The sequence below is a fragment of the Malus sylvestris genome, chromosome 17 (assembly GCF_916048215.2).
Source record: "Malus sylvestris chromosome 17, drMalSylv7.2, whole genome shotgun sequence".
Taxonomy (NCBI): Eukaryota; Viridiplantae; Streptophyta; class Magnoliopsida; order Rosales; family Rosaceae; genus Malus; species Malus sylvestris.
The window spans coordinates 25,080,140-25,098,780 of record NC_062276.1 but is presented as its reverse complement, the minus strand read 5'-3'; the positions used below and the strand labels follow the sequence as shown (position 1 = coordinate 25,098,780).

General features: G+C 38.5%; 1 pseudogene; it reads right to left on the bottom strand.

The window, feature by feature from the left end:
* Positions 1–8,582: 8,582 nt before the first annotated feature.
* LOC126611910 (uncharacterized) lies at positions 8,583–17,668 on the bottom strand (annotated as a pseudogene).
* Positions 17,669–18,641: the final 973 nt, after the last annotated feature.

The following is an 18,641-nucleotide window of genomic DNA, read 5'->3' as shown; positions in this document are numbered from 1 at the left end:
CTATTACGTTTTACTATTTGTGCGACGAACCAAAGTTGGTTGTGCAAAGTGTATTTCTGTTGCACAAACTTCAGCGCGACAGAAACTTCGTAGTGCAGAATCCGTCGCACAAAGATCGTGAAGAAAGATTTTGCACGATGAAAAACATCATTGGTCACAAAAACACGGCGCGACTGTTTACCCTTCGTCGTACAAAATTTTTAGGAACGAATGTTTTTGTCACACAAAATACCAAGATACATACGTGAGACGACTATTATTCGTCTCTCTAAACTTTGCGTGACGACAATTTATTATTGCGTGACGAAACCTAGTTTGTCGCTTGAGTTTTGCGAGACGAAGGTTTTCGTAGCGCAAAAATAATTTTTTTTTTAAATTTAATTTTATGTTCTGTTTTTTTAATTTTGTAATAAAAATAAATTACATTTTTTTTGGTAATAAAATTAATTGCAATTAAAAATGTAATGAAGAGAAAAATAATATATTTAAATTAATATAAATGTATGTACTATGTACAAGAAAAATGTTTAAAAAGTAAGGAAGTAAAAAACTAAGAAAATAATGCGGCGTAATCTACATGGTCATCATGCAGAGGAAGCTGGAAGGTCTCGAGGTTGTCGACATGCTCAGACCGTCGAAGGGGCAGAGGTGTGGTCATGCTCAGGTTGGAGGGGCTAGGAGGTCGACAGGGGACGAAGATCCGGGAGCGAATGTCGGATTGACTGAGGGCCTATACAATCTGTGACATCTAGCTCCTATACGAGGTGAGCTCAGTCCTAAGCTTAGCCACCTCTGTTGTCAAAGTTGTCACCTGACTCTTTGACTGCAATGATGAAAGGGCTCTAGGTTCCCGCTACCGGGCATTCCACATCCCTTTACAATATTTCCCCGACCTTTGCCCGAGAGTCTGATCCAAGGTCTCCATAAGGATCTGAAACCTCGCATCCTCTGGGGGATCCACAAACTCGAGTGGAGTCTCAGGAGGAAGCTGGGAGGCGGACTCCTAAAGAACCAACTGTCTCTTCTCCATCATCGTCGCTTGTGTAATATAACATCAAATATTAATTATGACATTCATATAATAATCATGAAACTTGAATGTGTAAGATAATAATTAAAATTGAAGAATGCTTACATGAAAGGACTCAGCCAACTCATCCTCAAGTCAAACATAAACGTTGCTAAAGACATCGATCTCTTGGAATTTTGAACCCCCTTGAATAAAACAAGAGAAGAAAAATGTTAGTACGAAAAAAAAAATTAATATTAATGACATATTAAAAATTGAATATGAAAAACTTTATTATTACCCGCCGCCGTATGTCCATCCTATATGAGAAGGGCCTCAAATCATAATGGTGGAGAAGAGTCTTCTTGTCCCTATTGCACTTGTTGGCTTTTGCCTTCTTCTGTTATACAAAAAATAAATGTATTAGTTCAAATTTAAATGAATATAAAAAAATCAATAACATTAGTAAGAAACGTATAATAATTTTAAACTTAATATAAAAAAATACCACATAGCCGGGCTCCTGAAAATGACTGTAAAGCCACGACCAATTATCCTCCCGACTCTCAAACTCCTTCAGGCAACTTTCCTCAAGAGAGACCTGTGAATCATCAAATGTCTCAAAATATTGGTGCAAGTCGCTCTTCCACTGCTTGTATTGTTCAGATAAGAGCATGTTGACGTACACCAGCATATCGTCATTGATGTGAGAAAAAAACATTGTAGCTGAAAAGATGCTGCTGGAAGATGAGAAGAGCATGTTCACGTACACCAGAATATATGTGAAGCGTATGGCAGAGGTTGCTGCATTGTAGCCTAAAATAACTTTCCTCAGTCGTAAGTGAGGAAAAACACAGTAGCCAAAAAGATCACCAATAATTTGTCGATAAATTGACAAGATCAAAGATTTCTTAGTTTCGCAACGCTTCCTTTTTGGAAAAGAAAAGAATTTCATTTACTGAGATCACGTCTCCCAAGAAAGTACCAACTTAATAATGGTTACTTGAGGGAATAATATATGGCTGAGTGTCGGTGTTCCCAAACACTTGATTTTTTATGCTGAAGTTTAGGAGAGAGTCGTTGGTAAGATTGCTCTGAATTTTGTCAGGCTATGAAAGAACTCACGGGTTCCAAAAGTTGATCGGAAAACCAACAACTCGAAGTAGGACTAACGGTTTTTAGTCGTCAACCAATTGAACTGCTAAGTTCCATGTACGATTCTAAGGTTTGGCCTTTCGCCTATGGGGATAAGTTTAAGATTCCCTAAACAAGGTACTTGGTTAGATAGACAACAAGGGCCCTCCATAAGAGTTACGTGTCATCTTCTTTTAAGGACGTAGAAGTTGTTTGAAATGACGCAATGAAGAAATGGTATAGTACACAAGATGGATCGATGTATACCTCACCTTACTACTTGGTGATGGCTCCGAAAGAGTTTTGAGAAATGACGCCAAAGGTACACGTCCTTGGATTATACGATACTGCTTCTTCTCTCTACACCATGTGCTATAAGGTCTTCGTAAACTTCTCAAAACTCATTCTGCTCCTACAACGGGAAAATTGCTTAAGCGTCGACTCTGTTATCTGCCTATGAAAGTAATCAGAAAAGTGATTGGTCTAAGAGGCTCCGGTTACCTAAATGGGTAGTGTGGTTAACACGACCACGAATTTACTATTCTAATGCAAAGTGTGCTCCTAAGTTTTCACGATCTATTTTCTTCGGCCCAAGTAGCCATTGTTAATCAGTTTATCAGCCGCGTCGCTAATTAACGCGCTTAAGATATTTTTATAACATTCGTTAATTCTGAAACTGTGAATCGGCATTCTGGCATAAAGGTATCACTCCTAGATACTAGCACTTGTGTCCGGTATCGGAAATCATACCACCGAATACTGGTTAACGGTCTCTGGATATTGGACATCATCATCAATTAGTAATGCCTCCGTAGGCTGATTACGGGTTTAGAGCCCATTCGAGTAGATAACTTCAGGTTATTGGAAAGGAAATGGTCAAGTGAAATAGTTCGTTAATTCTAGGAGAATTTGATTACTTCCTTTGGGATTCTGTTACTCTCAAGGTATGACAACTCATACTCGCAAGCCCATACTCACCCAAATGATAAGTACAACATCGAAAGGAAGATATGGGAATTAACATTGATTGGAAAGTCCCAAGGCTGGAAAAAGAACTTGCTGATAATTTACTATAGAATGAACTTAAACGGGAGTCGATCTTCCTCCTAAAGATCAAGAATGATTATTAGTACGTTTGCATATATTAGTGCTATTGGGGACCAAAAGTGATTGTCCCTCACAATATCTTCCGTCAAGTGCTACCACTGAAGCACCATGTTGTCACTCAAGACATTTCTAGAATCTTGACGAAATAACCTTCACATGAATTCTAGGAGATGATATACTATAGGTGCTACCTAAGAAACAAAACCTCTTCTGGTTTCCTAACTCGAAGGGTTGGTAAAAACAGTGGAAGAAAAGCAATAGGATTCATTGGTAAATCCTTGGTGATACTCAACCTTTGATGCATTTGCCCCGCTGTGGGGCTAGCAACTCGTTCCCAAAACGAAACTTCCTTGGTAGAGAGTTTTGTTGTTTAAAGTCTAGGGGCGATTGCCAAAGCAATTTTTCTAAAATGACGATGAGTCGTCGAAAGTACCCAAAACTTAGGGAAAAGATGGCACATTTTTCGTGTTCAACGAGATGGCAAGATTTCAACACTTAGGTTCAAGAGCCAAGAATGCTTACATCACGCGTGTGATGAACGCAATACTGCCCAAACTTATGCTCTGATAGCAAACTGACACACCCTGACCCTTAATGTCCAATTGGGCTCCGAATCAAATTGTGCTGGCCGACACCTGGATGGTGATGAAGGCATAAAGTGTACTGTAGTGGAAGAGAAAGTGAGTAAATTTAAACCTAAAAGTGCCTAATCAAAAGAGTGGCATGTGAGTGGGATGGGACCCATTTCACACGTGACGTCAGAGCATAAAAACAATACAGTAAATAGGGTGAGGGTTATACCATTGAAGATAACCATCAACTGAGATTTGCCAGAGTCCTCGTATAAACATAAGCACAACTACTAGACCTGGATGGGCAAAAAAAAGGGTGAGTGGGCACAAAAATAAGGATTTATAAAAAAAACAAAACCATTTGTTTTTTGAACATACTAACCTCTCGTTGTAAAACAAGTATAGTTTCTAGAAAATCATACTATGTATAAGTATGAAATCAAATGCATGCCAATAGTAACCCAGAAATATGTGACAACAAGATAATTCAATAGCAAGATAAATATAATCATATGTTCAACAATCTATACTAGCACGCAAGTCGAAGTCACTTAATGTGATATGTACGACTGCACCTATTGCTCATCAATCTATGCTAGCACATGAGTCGGAGCCACCTAATGTGACCTGTACGACAGGGCTAGGTGTAATAATGTACGTTTTTGTGCTACGATCACGTGAAGGCTAGCGCTATGCGTGGTCACCTACAAGTGGGAGTTGCCTAATGCAACCTGTACAACAGGGCCAACACTTAACTTGGATCCAAGAGGAGCGTGTGATGCGAGAGGTGAACATTACGTGAAGGACTGGTGTCACATCCTGACCCAGGATCCACCACATCCCGGGCTCGACTCCGTCGTAGCACGATATTGTCCGCTTTGGGTCCCGATCACGCCCTCACGGTTTTGTTTATGGGAACTCATGCGAGCAGAACTTCCCAGTGGGTCACCCATCCTGGGAATGCTCTGACCCATTATCACTTAACTTTAGAGTTCCTACAGAACCCGAAGCCAGTGAGCTCCCAAAAGGCCTCGTGTTATATGGAGGTGGGCATATACATATGTACATATAAGGCATAGAGGATCCACTCCCCTGGGCGATGTGGGATTTTACAATCCACCCCCTTAGGGGCCTAACATCCTCGTCAGCACACTTCCAGTCAGGGATTGGCTTTGATTCCAAATTGTCACATCCTGACCCAGGTTCGACTCCGTCGTAGCACGATATTGTCTGCTTTAGGTCCCGACCACGCCCTTACGGTTTTGTTTCTGGGAACTCACGCGAGCAGAACTTCCCAGTGGGTCACCCATCCTGGGAATGCTCTGGCCCATTCTCGCTTAACTTCAGAGTTCCTACGGAACCCGAAGCCAGTGAGCTCCCAAAAGGCCTCGTGCTATATGGAGGTGGACATGTACATATAAGACATAAAGGATCTACTTCCCTGGGCGATGTGGGATGTTACAATTGGACTTGGCCCAGGACGAAAGCATTAACACTGGGGTGCAGCAATGATGAGCTAATTATATGAATATATGCATACCATAATGATGCAATAATTCCAATCAACACAATAAACTTACCTGAACTTACCTGGGTATCCCGTAGGATTATTTAGCATTTCACCACAATACAACATTTATGGGTAGGTAAAATGCATAAGAATATGCCATGACAATATATAAATCTCAACCACAAAACATCATTTTTTTAAGACTGATTAGATTGTGGTATAAAATGCATAAACCAATTTAAAAGCATTTGTGGAAACTACACAACACACACACACACACACACACACACACACACACACACACACACACATATATATATGAAAACAAAATGCCCACTTACAGATATGCAGTAGGAACGAAGCCTCCTAGCCTTGCTTGGCCCCGTACGTCCTCAAAGTATGTTTCCCCTATACGTGAAATTACTAATTCAATTAGTTTAATAACACATATATGGAAACTTAAATAAAACCTCCGTAGTTTGCTCAAATATAGGGTTTGAATATATGAAATCGATCTCCTCGACGTCACAGACCTACACAAATTGATAGAGCGCCAATCGGAGGGCGGACTCATAGCCATGCATCGCCAAGGGCACAGCCCTACACGCCACCACGCGCGGGCAGAGACTGACGGAGGCCCTAACAACCGTTAAGAACATTTCGTTAAAGTGACGGAATATTCCGTTAAATGGTAACGACGTTACCTAACGCCATTAGGATATTCCGTCGGACGGAATATTTCGTCATCTTCTCTAGTGGTTCTCGCCGATCGCCGCCGCTATCTAGTTTCGCCAAAATCTGGAAATTTTTGCCTATTTTTGGGTAAAATTTCAAACCTTCATATTTTCTTCATTTCTCAACCATTTTTCATGAAATTTATATGGAAATGAAGCTTATGAAGAGTAGAACACAATTGTACCTTTTAGAAGTCCAAAAATGGATGGTAAGTGGCTTGAAAATGGCTCGAAAGGTTCGGCCAAAAACTTCACTCCTCAAAAACCGTGTGTTTCGAGGTTGTTTCTTCTTCAAACTTGTCCTAGGAGCCTCGAGGAATTGTAAGGAAGCCTCTAAAACCTTCAAAACTCCGTGACTTGACCTACAACTCGTCGAACCAAAACTCACCAAGTTGGACCTTCCGAGTTGGTGAGTCAAAACTCAACCAAATTGCGATTTGGTTACACGGTTGTGTTCGTGGGGTTGATGGGAGTTCAATGGTGTAGGTTGCAGGTCACGTTTGAGTGTTGGGATGGTTGTTTGAGGGAGTTGCAGAGAGAAGAGAGTGAGAGAGAGCCTTCGGGAAGAGAGAGAAAGCTGAGTTGTGATTGGTTGAGTGTAAGTGAGAGTGAAGAAATCCGATTGGGGGTATGAAAAGATGGTGATGACTTCTGATTGGTAGGTGATGACTTCTGATTGGTGGTGAGGAGGGTTTAATGGAAAGTGATTTGAGTCTAACACGCGCTCAAGCGTTCGTAACGACGAGTACTTTTTAAGTGAGAAACTAGGAAAAAGAAACTAAAAGCCGAAAACCACGTCCACGTCAGATTCCACTTTTGTCCGAAGAAGGGTAAAATCGTTAAATTACACTAACGGAAAAGAAATTACAATGAAAAATAAGGATTGGTCATCACAATGCAACCACGAGTGTTTGCATATTTTTTTGTTTCACATTTTCACACTTATAAATTAATTATTTTTAATTTTAATGTGGTTTGGTATTTCGTAGGAAAAATCAAATTACATTAAAACATTCATAATGTTTAATTTAAAAGTGTGAAAAATATGAAACAAATATGCAAACGCACGTGATCACATCCTCTAAGATTGGACGATGGATACATCGTCGTTTGAATTTTTAAAACCAACCAAACCTCATGAACAGTGTTTTAGGGGAGTTGAAAATGTGTAATAATTCATAATAATTAATATACAAATGTGAAAAAAATTATGCGGACACTCGTGATCCATCCCCTACGTTTTGACTATGGTTACATTGTCATTTGGATTTTTAGGTTTAAGGTTTAAGGATTGTAGATACTAATCTAGTGACAACGTGGTATGTAGATATTAATTTAGTATGACATTTTTCATTTGATTATTCATTGAAGCAAAATGTATTTTTGCTTTAATGGGTAAGGAGTCAGGTCATCTTACCCGTTAGTTTTAATGAGTCGAGCATATGTCGGATCATATTACTCGTTCATTTTAATGGATATGACACGATAAGATCCATTAAGATATCGCATATGACACGAAAACGGCATCAACACAATAAATACGATATGATCACTAAGTCGAAGATACTTTAATTTTTAAATTCAGCACCGTAGTCTTTCTTATTTCTATATATTTTTTCTCAAACAGCAATGTTTATGTATGTGGAATACTGCAAAAAAGTTTAGTTTATGATTTTATCATGGAACAAGCTCCACTAAATAATTTCTTCTTTTTATTTTCTATTCTTTTTTTAGGACAACCAAAACAACTTAAAAAATCAAAGAAAATAAAACATGAGTGGTTTTGTATACATCTAAGTTTTAACTTTGGACACCAAACAACTTAATAAATCAAAGAAAATAAAACATGAGTGGTTTTGTACGCACCCAAGTTTTAACTTTGGACACCCTTGTTTCTCTAAACACCCAAAATAATAAAATAATTTAAAAAACTCATACCCTTCTTTTACTTTTTATGAATTTATTTTTCTCTCAACACCTATATTTTTGTAAATATAGTTGAAGATACCTAATCTGGTATAGAAGATCTTGAACTTAGTAGTGAACTGCATAACCACCCTAGGCTGAGAGTGTTCCTTCCTCGCCTAGAGTCGCTCAATGCAAAAGTCGATAGCGCATTTTGTCACCACATCAGCACATCTATTCTACTCACCCAAATGAGCTTGGGATTAACTCTTTGATTTAGTCTTATTTGATTAACTCTTTGAGTTCCACTGTATGTTATGATATGATATACGAATATATAAATACTCTTGAAACACAAAACAAGAAAAATGATTCTGAAACACTTTATGTATAGTAAATACTCTTGAAACACAAAACAGAAAGAAAAATAATATAAGTATCTAAATACTTTTTAAAAATAATAGTTACCAACACCACACCACTAGCAACACAATGTTAGCTATTTATATGATCATAGTATTTGTCTCAAATATTTCCTTATTCATCAAATACAGGATTAATCCATACACATGCACTACTGAGCTTATGGGGTGAGCTGGGTAGACAAAACTTCAAAACTCAAAAGGTGCGTTCGTCTAAAAAATTTCACGAAAATTGAATAATCAAAATATTACATCTGACCAAGAAAACAGCAAGGCAATGTCTCGCTGAATTAAGAACAGAGCATACCATTGCACATCGACAATATGATTCCTTCAGCTGCACCAAGATGTTATAATATTTCTCCGTGCCTTGAGTAGCATAATCAAGGTCCTTTCCTAGCTTTTCAAACTCATTCCTACATTTAGAAGGAATATATTGTTTTGAGACACAATTTTGGATGAAATCACAAACCAATTAATCAAACAAGTATTAAAAAGAGAATCAGCACTGCCTTAAAAGAAGTGAAAGGAATCTTCAAACTACCTGTAACTCTCTAGGGCTTTGTTCAACGAGCAATAGCTATCATACTCATCACGATATTCTTGCACATACTCTTTGTACCTAAGATAAGAAAAGGAAAAAGTATAATGTAATTCAGATGTCAAAAACCAGGATTAAATACAAGGCCAAAGCCTAGTCAGATGGTTTTCACTATTGTCAAAGCTTGAATATGATCACTTACTGATAGAAATCTTTTATTGGTCCCTTGAGCTCGGGCTCATTCATCTCATACTTAGAATAGGAACAACTATTCTCATCTGAAGAAGAATCCCTCTTTTTTCTCTGTGTCATTGCCGTCTGCCACCATTGATTTCTTTCGTACATAAGTCGAATCCACCATTATATTGGATGCATGTCTTTTACTTTCTTGTATGGGGTGGCAAACTAGCCCTCGTTTCGAGTCATGCTGCTGAGGAGCACTTGGGCTTGCTTTCTTATTGCTTTCCCCATGTCCAGCCACACCAATTGCTTGTCTGCCTCCAGCTTCATTCTGTCTAGATTTACTACTAAGACCCACCGTTTTGCTAAACGAACGCCCCACATCAGGATGATCTACTCATGATGGGTGTTGCGACTCAGACTGCACAGCTCTGTGTTGAGACCTTGTTAAATCCTCAATGCGATCTTTGTACTTCCTCTTTTTATTCAAGCCTTCCTGATTACTTGGAAACTTGAGTTTAAATCTGGAGAGGATGGCCTACCCGAATCAAAATTTGCCTTTCCTGCACGTTTCACTTTAGTGAACTCAGAAACCCGGTTCTCTGAAGTGCTCATTCTGTTATCTGACTGCTTAAAAGAACTTTTTCTCTCAAATTGCTTATTAACGGTCATTTCCTCAGGCAAGGGCTCACGAAGCTCGCCTAACTCCAAGTCTGAAAACTCTCTTTGGAGTTTACTGCCTCTGCCATTAACGACAGGGGATGCAGCTGCACCATTTCTGCTGTTACCGTTTGGTGAAGGACCCAATAACAGGCTGGAAACTTGTGCACTTCCCTTGATCTTTCCAGCCATATCACCGTCTTTCTGATAGTGGGGATCCAAGGGCACTGACTGTTTACCTCGGGTACCACTTTCAGAGTACTTCCCCCCATGCCCTAAGCTCTCAGCACATCTATCTGGTCTTTCTGCTGAATTAGGAACATTTGTCTGTAAATTATGATCAAAAGGCTTCCGGCTTGATTGTTTAAACTCTGAAGTATATCTGCCAGAAAATGCTTGGTTGCACGCCTTTAGTGATCCAGATTCAATATTCCCATCCCTACCATCTCTATCCATCGTTTCAGAGACAGGGTCCTTCTGAGAGCCTTCAACAAATCTATCAGGAGACAGATTGTGAGAAGCCTCTGGGAGATGGACACCCTTACCCACAGAAACAAAAGGTTGCTGTGATATTTCTGTTTGTAATCTTTTTTTGTGCTCAGATTTCTCATCAGTGTGGTTTACCTCTGAACCCTTTTTGGATGTACGTTTTGATATCCTCTCAGAACTATCAGATTGCTCATACCTGAAGTCATCCTTGGCTGTACTCTCCCCTCCATACACAGGGTCTACCAAACTTTGGCGGCCTTACAGCCCACCATGCTCAGGTGAAAAGGGTTTTGTTTCTTCTAGAGGTTCACTTTTATTACGATTAGAGTTACTAACTAAATGCAATTCAGCAACCTGATCAGCATCAAGCAACTGTTTTTCAATCTCAACTGCATCAACTTCATGATCATCTTGCTTCTCATCAATCCCACTCTGCACATGCTTGCCATCAGGAGTTCTCCATGGGACAGGCAAAGTAGAAAACCCTGGTTCAGAGCCTTGCAATTTATGCTTCAGTTCTTTGTCATCATCACTTGCCATAATATCCACATCCTCATCAAAACCTTCCTTGCTATTAGAAGATGCATCACCTTCACTATCACTACTACTCCCACTCCCATTTCGTGCTGGGCTTTTGCTTCTGCTATGACTTCCACTGTCACTTCCAGTATCGCTGCTGTCACTATCACTGTCACTGGCACTCCCAGTATCGCTAGAGCTTCCTATGCGTGCTTCATTATAGTCGGAGCCCCTTTTTTCACCAAAAAAATCAGGGGAATGCTGTTGATTATCAATTTTGACCAATGCACTTGAATCCTGACCGACTGTAGCATTCAATCGTTCGTGAACCTGCTCCTCCAACTCATTAGGAGAAACTTTCTCCACAAAGTGTGGTGCAGGCAATTGATCACGGTTACCATCAGGAGCAGGTTTCTGGCGAAGTTTCTCCTCGGGAGAACTGAAAATAAACAAGAGCACATTATGACAGACAAAGACTGACAAGAGTAATCAAAATATAATACACCATGGTATAACTTGCATCAATATCTATAGTAGAAAACCGTTGCTTGATCCAAAGTTAATCAGTTTTTATAAAAGAAAATACAAGTACAACCACATTAGACTATAAATAAAAACCATAGTCCGAGGATCTTTATTGGTAAAGGTTCAGCCATCAAAGTAAATGACAAAAATGTACTTTTGAGATTCTAAATGATCCTAGGTAAAGTAGTTTGGGATTAAAATATGTCGAACAAATTGTACAAAATATGAAGGCACTAAAAATCTTTAAATAGGAAAAAAGAGATGGCATAAGGATATAACAAGCAAGATTGAGAGAGATAAGTAGAAACCAAGACATTGTATGATTTTATAACAGAGTTGGATTCTTTAGAATTCCAGATGCACTATCACAATATCCAAAGTTATTTGATTGTTTCCCTCACCATTTCTATTTAACATAATTTAGCTTGGCGAAAAAAGTTTTAAATTCCGTCTCTCCTAGCTGCACTCTCTCCTAGCCGCAACACCAATCTTCGACAGCCTTCTGCAGCACAGCCCCCAGTGACAGCACCGCATCACCCAGAGACTGCGCCGCCGCCAGCACACCCACAAATCCCCAATTTTTACAGCTAGGGTTTCTGAGTATGTGTGTGCTGTCTGTGTGCATCGTTATATGTGTGCTCACTATGTTTTTCATCCTTTATTTATATATATACAGATTGCTTAAGGGGAGGGATCCCCATTTTTTGAAAAAAATGGGGATTAGGTGTGGGGCCCACTCCACATCGAATTTCAACAATGCGACCCGTCTATTTTGTTAGTCTCGATTCATAGATCATCCTTGCAAAATATTAGCTAAATCATAAATGTTTAAGACATCTAATTGGATTCAAGGAAATGAACGAATACTTTGTTATATAAGAAACAATGAAATTTGATCTTGATAATTAAATAGGCAAATGGTTTCACATTGAATTGAATTTTTGCGAGGATGATCTATGAATCGAGACTAACAAAATAGACGGTTCGGATCGTTGAAATTCGATGTGAAGTGGGCCCCACACGGGATAGGGATCCCTTCCCTTAAGCAATCTGTGTATATATATATATATGTATATGTATTTATAATATGTTGGTGTGCTCACTGCATTGGGTGATTATTGATTAATAATCTTTTTTTAATATAATATATGTGGTCCACTGTGTGATTAATATTTTTGTGCTGTGTTCACTTGTGTATTATAATTAATATTGTCGTGCATTGTAATTACATAATATATAGTTCCATTGATTAATTGTAATACTTGGTTAATTTTATAATGGATTTGGATGATATATTAGCATTTAAAATTTTACAAAGTATTATTTTCTATATAATTATATATAATATATAAAACATATGTATTAAAAAAATTCAGGTCCCGTGAGGCAAAGGGCTATCCATGGGACGCCTCGCCCACGCCTTCGCCTTTTAATCATTGGATGAGTAATATGTCCCATTTGGGAATATATCATTTACAGAGTGGAATTTGTCCACTTGGAATAATGTCATGTCTAAAATAAATTTAAATAATATGGCCTTATAAGATTGGATGATTTAACAGTAGAAACTAGGCTATTTCAAATATCTCATGCCCTTGGGATTCTCCGTGATCAAAGCAATCAACATACTCTGCAAATTTGTAGGGTTAGCTCCACTATTGCCTTTGCCCACTGTTTCTCGTGCTGCAATACTGGTCCTGATTTGGATTTCTTTATCAGAGCTTGGCAGGTTTGTCTTTTTCAATCACTTGAAAGGGTATGATATCTTCTGCACTTGCATGACTCTTCAAACTATTTCCAGTTCTTAATGGAGATGATAGAGCACCGGATTGCTCAGGTAGAGTTGGAAGAGGTGATGATGAGTACCTACCCTTTGCAGTACTTGTTGATGACACTCCAGTTTTAAATGTAGATTTAGGGGGAGCTGAAAATTCAAATAAATAGACGATTCAATAAAAATTTAAAACTCAAATAAAACAACTTTAAAGCTGTAAGCCTGGAAGAAGAAAGAATTTTAAAATGTGAAAAAGAGGGAAGAGGGATAGTGACGAGGTTTACTTTGGCTGGGAATAGTTACAAGGTTAATAGATGGGACAATTGTAAGAGAAATTTTAAGTAAAAGTTTATTGTGATGAGCTAATTGGGGAAGAATAAGAGGAAACCTAGAAGCTTGATATTAGGGTGTTCCGACGAAATAGGTTTTCTTGTATAGACAGTGGCACAAGATAAGTGTCTAATGGTGGATCATTTAGGTAGTAGAGGTATGAAGGGTCTAGAGAATCACAGCATCATGTACAAAAAAAAGGCACAAGAAACAGCCAACCACCACCCCAAAAGAAAAAAAAGTTAGAAAATAAAGACTTCTACAAGACTCCACTCACCTTGAGGCAGTTCAACTTTCTGCTTCTTAAAAGGAGGTTCTTTCTTTTGTTTGAAATTCCTCCACGATTGATTAGCTGGAAACAAGTGAGGTATCAGATACATCAGTTATGTAGTTCATGTTGTGAATATCGCGTTTAAGAATGGGAAAAACAGAACAAACTCGGAAACGGAAAAAAAAAAACCAAGATACATAACACCAAGAATTTAAGTGCTTCGGCTATGCGCCTACGTCCTCGGAGCAGCAACAACAAACTTTCACTATATCAATAATGAGTACAACGAATAATCCTGCCAAGCCTCTAGTATTAAGACTTGGAAAAGAACCTGAAACAACAAGAACAAGAAATACACTCTTATCTCTTTTCTTTTCTCCACACACATTTTGCCCTTCCAATATTCTCTCACTCTAACTCCTTGAGTGGTATACAACTTATTGTTTTGCATAAGAAAGGTGTTCCTCAATAAGGATTACCAATCCTAATTGGAACCTAGTTATGAATCCTTCACCAAATGAGAAACCAACTCCAATTAGGCAAACCACTCATATTGGGAAAACAACTCCAACTGGGTAATCAATTTAATCCTCTAAGACTATAATTCCTAATAGACATAGGACAACTCATCAAGGAGTGGAAAAACCAAACAGTTCAGTGGTTTCAATTGTAATCTTTCCAAAAAAAAAAAATAAGCAATACAAAAAGCAACAAACAGCAGTTAACTGAACATATACGATCAGCAGCCGCTTAAGCAAAACCAAAAGAAAAAAAAAATTAAATTTTTCATTGACAAATAACACATTATTGTTTTTCAATTTAGACTGGGCGCTAAAATTTATCAATCCTCATGTACATTTGTAGCTAGTTCAATCTGAATTTCTTATAAGGGAATGTAGACTATAGTGGAAGGATTTACATTAATTACACATCCCAAGTTCAGTGTTTTCCTACTTTGCACTAAACTACTAACTTTTACACAAGTCACAAAATGACTGTATTATACTAAAATATGGAAATATATTAAACCTAGATTGAAAATCTTACCTGTTGTAGTATCATATTGCTTTAACTGTTTCTTCGTCTCTGTACATTGTTCTAACACAATGGCTCTGTTTTCAGGAACAAAAACAAATTAAAGGATAAGACAACAGTCGGAACAACTCAAAGGCATAACACGGTTGACAGTTGCAACACAAAAGACTTCAGCCTTCTGATAATTGTACCAAAAAAAGTGTTAATGCAACTAAGTACCACTACACAAGAATGATGGCAATTGAAGATAGTATTAGCACCTAAGTACCACGTGTTCTAAATTGCAACCTCCCTGAAGTAGCCAATGCAGATCGTCGTAAAAAGGTCGTACCCAGTGCACAAGGCTCCCGCTTTACGCAGGGTCTGGGAGAGGTGAATGTCGGCTAACCTTACTCCCAATGTAGATGTAGTTAAAAATATTTAATTGTGACAAAGCAAAGAAACTGAAGAAAGATTATGTGTATAACTATTGAATAATGAAAAAGTGAGGGAACTCCACAGTAACAATCAGACTACATACTTGCGGGATTTATTCTTGCTTCCTCTGACCGCTGTTTAACACGGTTCTTAGTTGACTCATCTAAGATCCGATGCACATTAACTTTGCGCCACGCAAATCCTGATCCAACTAGCAAACCATTTTCACCTTCACCACTTTCACGCTCTTCATAAATGTCACAGAGTTCACCAACTTCCTGGTCCCATGTAAATGTAAATTCCTTCCCACCCAGATCAATAACCTGAAGCAATATTGGAACATTCAAAGCAATGCTAACATTAAGGTTAATCTCTGCATCTAGACGACAGGATGCCGAAAAACTTGAGCAATGCACAATTGAAACACAACCCAGAGACGCACACAAGCAAATCACAAACACTACGAAATCCAAAACCCAACAAAATTAGCAAAAAAAAAGTAAGAAGCAAAACAAAAGATAAGTATGAGAGAATGTATGTCTGTGCATGTGCTCATTGTGGAGCCAAAAATAATCGAGAAAAATATGGAGGCGACACGTGGATTCTAGGGTAAAAAGATAAAATTACCCTCGAGGAATACCAGATCTCCTACGTGTGAGCAGTAGACAATCATGACTCAATCAAGGTCAAAAGTGCTCAAAATAGGTAATTATTCAAAACCTATTTCATCCATCCTCATCAAATCTTCCCCACAAGGTAACCCCCAAATCATTCATCTCAAATTATATTAATTAGCTAATTAATAGATTCATTACCCAATTAATTTATTAATTAGCTAATTGATGGTGATTAACACCAAAAAAATACCATAGGTGGCCGGTTCCCACTTCTCCAAAGGGGGCTGGCCACACCCGTATAAATACTACCTTGTTTTCTTCAAAACCCAAGTTGAATCCTCTTGCAAAATTCTCTAAATTCTCCAAACACTTTTCTCTCAAAATTCTAACTTTAGCATCGGAGGTTCTTCGGCCAAATGTGCTATTTGTTTTGTAGGTGCAATTTTGTTCAAGAATAATAAGACGGAAATTTGCATCCACACTCGTGTTTTTGTGCGAGAAACTGTAAACAATTACAGAGATAATCAATTCCAGGAGATTTTTTTTGAAAAGAAACGAAAGAATTTTATAAAACGAAAGAATTACAAAAAAGAAAAAATAAACCACGTGGAAAAGATATCCACCTGGAGCTAGAAGAGAACTAGCAAGGACCCCTAAAGAAAACTAATTGAACAGAGGAAAAGCTAGACCAAATCAAATAACGGCTGCTAACAAATCCCTAAAAATAGAAGAGAAATTGTAATCTCTAAACTCCACTGAAACCGAAGCCCAAAGGGCTGCCCAATGTTTTACTCTATCCCAAAGGTCCTCCACCCCCACTCCCTTGTAATCCTCAAAGACTCTTTTATTACGCTCCAACCAAATGTTCCAGAAGAGGGCCATCAACAGAGATCCCCACAAAGTTTTGGCTTTCCTCCCTTTCCCTAGGCCTTCGAACTTAATGCTTAGAAGCTCAAAACATCCCTTTGGGGTGACCCATCTTGCTCCGGCTTCCTTAAGCAATTTCCACCAGAGTTGAATGCTATACGGACAATGGAGGAAAATATGGTTGACGCTTTCCTCCCCAGATTTGCACAAAGTGCACCAATGGGGGGAGAAGCAAGCAAAAGGCATTCGTCTTTGGATTTGATCACAAGTATTAACCTTCCCGAGCGCCACTAGCCACACAAGGATTTTGACTTTTGGAGGCACTTTTGCTTTCCATATCTGAGCGAAAGGGGGAAATTGATGCATAACATCATTGTTGCAAAGGAAAGAGTTATAAGATTTGCAAGTGAACTGGCCAGAACCTTCTAAATTCCATCTTCTCCTGTCTTCTCTAGAATGGCACAGCCGTACGGACTCCACCTTCTGCAGTAAACCAGCCACCTCTTCAATCTCCGACTCTCTTAGGTTTCTCCTAAACTCTAAATTCCAGCTGACCGGCTGTAAAGAAGAAGCTATCAAATTGGAAATACTTTGGTTTTTTGTCCTTGATAAAGAAAATATTCTAGGGAATTGCTCCTTCAACGGACCGCCCTCCAACCAACCATCCTCCCAGAATCTCAGCCTCTCTCCGTTACCAACCACGAATTTGCATGAGTGAAGAAAGGGAGGGTAACCAGCCGAGATGTCAGTCCAGGGACACCTGCTCGAGCCTCGACTCGGACAATTAGCATCCCAACCATTTGCCACCAAACTGTACTTGCTCTTTATCACCCTATGCCAAAGAGAGTTTGATTCGCGCGGGAATCTCCACAGCCACTTGGCTAATAAGGCGGCATTTCGATTTCTCAAATTTCCCAGACCAAGGCCACCTTCCTCCTTGCTTTTACACACTTTCTCCCACTTGACCAAGTGAAACTTCTTTCCTTCCTCAACCCCTTCCCAAAGGAACCCTTTCAGTACCACTTTTATAAAGTATAATGAGACTTGCATCCTGATCTCATTTATTGAGAATGCATACCCTTCTCCATGATTTAGAACTGTACAATCTTCAAGTTAATGAAACTTCCACCTATAATCAAATCAGCTTTCTTTTTCGAGTAAACTGGACAGAACCTTACAAGAACAAATGATGCAAGCTGCTAAACATGCATTCTCACAAAAAAAAAAGTTTGAATTGCTGTCAAAGGTAAATCATAGTCTGCATAAAAAAGATATAAATGCAGGTAGAAAATAATGAGGCAATGTCCCATAAGAAACATTCAACAATAATGGAAATACACTGCCATGCATGAATTAAGCCCTGTCATTATCCATAGGCGAAAATATCACTGCACTGATACCGAATTCAACCATTGCAGCAAATAAAGATTATGAGTTAAACTCACAAATTAGAAAATAACTTAGCCACTCAAACTCATGCCACCGAATTCAACCAAGGCACTATCATTCCCTGGAGTAGAAATTCATTACAAATAAATTGTTTATGTATGAAAAAGAAAGACCAAAAGGCATCTAATTTATGCTTCAATTGTGACAGAAGAGAAAATTGGAATGGTTTTAGCTCAGTCCCTGAATTGGGATATCGATTTTACCTCCAAAGGAATCAAATTTGACAGGAAATTCCCAAGTGCTAAATTTCACACACCCTAATCTAGAATTCGAACCCTAAATTAAATTTCTAGCCCTAAATTAAATTTAAACCCCTAAACCCTCAGTATATTGTTTCTTACAAGTGCTAAATATAAATTTCACAAACCCTAATCTAGAATTCCAACCCTAAATTAAATTTCAACCCCTAAACCCTCAGTATACTGTTTCTTACAAGTGCTAAATATAAATTTCACAAACCCTAATCTAGAATTCCAACCCTAAATTAATTCCAAAATTTACTTGATTTGGGGGAGAATCGGTGCACAATGCATTGGAATCTGGATGAAGAATTCGAGAGATAGATATGAGAGGT